The 3,463-nt window shown below is 39.0% G+C and overlaps 1 long non-coding RNA gene across 1 annotated transcript; it reads left to right on the top strand.

Annotated features, from left to right (window-relative positions):
- The first annotated feature begins 520 nt into the window (after positions 1-520).
- On the top strand, positions 521-3,122 carry LOC117453371 (uncharacterized). Its single transcript, XR_011643612.1, has 4 exons — positions 521-563; positions 694-807; positions 1,882-2,089; positions 2,685-3,122. It is a non-coding gene; the product is annotated as an uncharacterized lncRNA (long non-coding RNA).
- Positions 3,123-3,463: the final 341 nt, after the last annotated feature.

The following is a 3,463-nucleotide window of genomic DNA, read 5'->3' on the forward strand; positions in this document are numbered from 1 at the left end:
GTTTTATCACTAGCCGAGATGCACGTGACAGGCTCATGGCGAATCGTAGCACTTGAATGCTATGAAGGGGCGTGTCTTGCATAGTGCTCCAGCCGGATCTCGATTTTCAGCGCATTAACACTTTATTACGGTTTTAATATTTTAATTGTATATCAGTGAATATAAAGAAGCTGTGCTTTGTCAATTGAACAAGGAAGATGAAATACCTGATTCAAAACATCAAAACTATTGGTTTGAATCGTGTGAACAAGAAATGAGGATCAGGGTGCTAGGGCGCTAGTGCGCTCAGCGGAGTTCATCTTGAACTACGCTGGGTGTCAGGGTTTGTGGACGGGCCGGGGCCGCAGTAACGTAGTAGTAACGCCGCAGTAGTCAGGTTTTTGGTTATCATGACACTGCACACCAAAGTACTCAGTCTTAATGATGGAAGACAGACTTTTAAAAAAAAGAAAAAATTAATTGAATGGCTAATGAAAAAGGAATTGCTTCAAGGAAAAATGAAATGCAAACTGCAAAAAGAGGATGAAACTGGAGAAACACTCAAACGTCGACGGACTGCAGTGGTAGGCTAAGTAGTACATTTTTAGCACGGGTTTTAACGATGACTTCCTCTGTTTACTGATATGTAATGTTACAAAGATAAGTTCTTTATCAGGAAAAAAGGACTAGGAATTTACGATTTGTCTTTTGTAGGAAGTGCCGACGTAAAAAACACCGAGGGAAAACGACGAAGAAGTCAGTGAGGTCACTGTCCCTGTTTCAGAGGAGCAAATTGTCCTTGTTCAGCTGGATGAAATACATTTACAGGTCATATGAATTCATCAATAATATCAGTCATTTCCTCAAAGCACAGCAAATGAATGCCTGTAAGTATTACGTTTATTTTAAGCATGTTGACTGTTGTTTAACATTACCGATATCTAAATGCTAATTTCAGTTAGCGCGTCAATGACGTTATCCATTAAATGTTAGCATTGAGCTAGCGGACTAAGCGCTAGATATTTGGCAATTCACAACGCAGGCTGCTTGGAGGTGTGGCGCCGCTTTCACACACCAAGCCCCCAGGAAGTGCGCCGGACTCTGAGGAGAACACTCGAGATTTATTTCCCTCGGCATTATGAACGCGCATCCAACCCACGGGACCGCGCCGCCCGGCACCTTCATGTTACGTGTTCTGTATGCGTTTTACCCTTAACCATATACTGTATATATAAAGGTTTTACCTTTACCCATGGATGCACAATAAGAACGGACGTATCGCCTTACCGTTCGGGTGTTCAGAGCAGAGCTCCCTGTTGGAGCGGCAGAGCGTGATGTGAACAGAAAAATGTTTCTGTCGCAATATTATTTAAGGAATCGTTGAGCTAGCTAACTAGCATACATTGTCACTATCTGCTAACATTAGCTTTAGCTTTCGTTTTCTAATAGTTTTTCTCATAGGCTATAAACAGAATAGATCTTGTACTTGAGTAAAAGTAGAAGTACTCAGATATTGTACTTGAGTAAAACAGAAGTACTCAGATATTGCACTTAGTATTAAGTACTCAGATCTTGTATTAGAGTAAAAGTACCAGAGTGTACGAATACTCTGTTAGAGTAAAATTCCTGCATTCAAAATGTTCCTCAACAAAAAAATGGGTTCAGAATGTTACAATGTGTGATTATTCTAATAGCTTAACAATACATGTGTAGATGCTCTGATACAGGGAAACTTGATAGATATAATTAATTAGCAACATTAAAATATTCTGTTTCATCTTGAGTAATAACAAATGTCTAATGTGAATTATATAATTAATTATACATTAGCCACTGGTGCTGAATGCGTTCTTCTTCATATGCTTTTGTTCATATTTAGTAATTCTATATTGATCTTAACAGATTTTCCCAGGGACTGCAGCTAAGGCAAATTGACATGCTGCAGGATGGCGTGGCAGGAAGCAGTCGCACGCTGTCAAAAATTAGCCTGAAGTTGAGGAAGGTCTGCAAGAGTGCAATCAAGAGGAGAGAAAGGAGGGGAAAGCAGAGACTTGGAGGACCAAACGAATTTGTCATGCTGGACGAAAGCAACTTCTACCACAAAAGGAAGGTGTGTATAAACTACAGAGCCTTAGCCTTTGGCCTCACTAAAACTAAAACCTTTGTTTTTCAAGGTGAAATAACAACATATCTTTTAAGGTCAGAGATTAACAAATGAATGAGCAAAGTAATGTAATTTTATAATTGTGTCATTTCACACCCTTGTGACTGGCGAGATAAAGTATACATTAGAGAGAGCCAGCTCCACAGTGTATACACAGTCAAATAACAGAAAAAAAGAATTTAGAAGCTAAGAATGATCTCATCCAATCAGATCATTAAGGAAATAAATCCTTATTCTTACTTTGTATTACTAACATTTTAAAAGTGCATAATCTATTTATATATCATCTAATTCCAATATATATCTTACATTTTCATGTTTCTTGCAGCAAAATAAGCAAACTTTAACTTAATAAAATTAAACAGCCTTTTCTGTTTGTACCACGACATTTTAATTTTTTTCTCTTCTTTTTTGAGAAAGGAAGTGAATATTTTTAAATTGTAAAAGAAAGCAAATAAACACATTTCACTTTGTTTATCAATTGAAATGCCTGATGTTTATTTTTATATAACTGTTGTTCTTTTACACTGCTTTATTACAGTATGGTAGGGGAAGATTCGGTCCTACGTGGAGGAGGAGAAAATGGGTCTTTGGAATGCTGGGCATCAGAGGAAAAAGGAGAAGACCTATCCTGAGGCTGGTGAAACAAAGATCACGGCGCCACTTAATTCCTCTGGTCACAAAATACGTTCGCCAAGGGACCACGGTGATAACGGACATGTGGAGGGCATACACCACTGCAATCGCAGAAAGTGGCTTTGTCCATTTCTCTGTGAACCACAGCCGGTCATTTGTGAACCCAGACACAGGAGCCCACACCCAAAACATTGAGCGGGCTTGGTCAACGTACAAGTCACAGGTCTGGAGACTGCGAGGAAACCGCACAGTGAAGACTCTGAAGAGTCATCTTGCTTTGATCGAGTGGACACATTGGCTGGCAAATGAACACAAAGATGGTCCCTTAGGCAGATTGCTGCATGACATACGTCACTTTCGCAAGTTCTGAAAGCAACCTCGTTTTCATTATTAGTGTCCTTTGGATTGTTGTTTAAATAAAAATGTAAACTTGAGTGCACAGGGTTTGTTTGTTTGTTTGTTTATCATTAGGTAATGGGTAACTACTGTTTTTGATGCATTACTTTACTTGAGGGGACACACAATGCTTAACGAATGGTAAGGTAAGCATTACTTAATGGGTAACTACTGTTTTAGTAACGGTAAGGTAATCATTAGGTAATGGGTAACTACTGTTTTTGTTTGCGTTCCTTGAGTTTACCGTACCCAAACGGCCTAAGTAATGGTAAGGTAAATTGGATCCAC

Source organism: Pseudochaenichthys georgianus, chromosome 1 (assembly GCF_902827115.2).
Source record: "Pseudochaenichthys georgianus chromosome 1, fPseGeo1.2, whole genome shotgun sequence".
NCBI classification, from domain to species: domain Eukaryota; kingdom Metazoa; phylum Chordata; class Actinopteri; order Perciformes; family Channichthyidae; genus Pseudochaenichthys; species Pseudochaenichthys georgianus.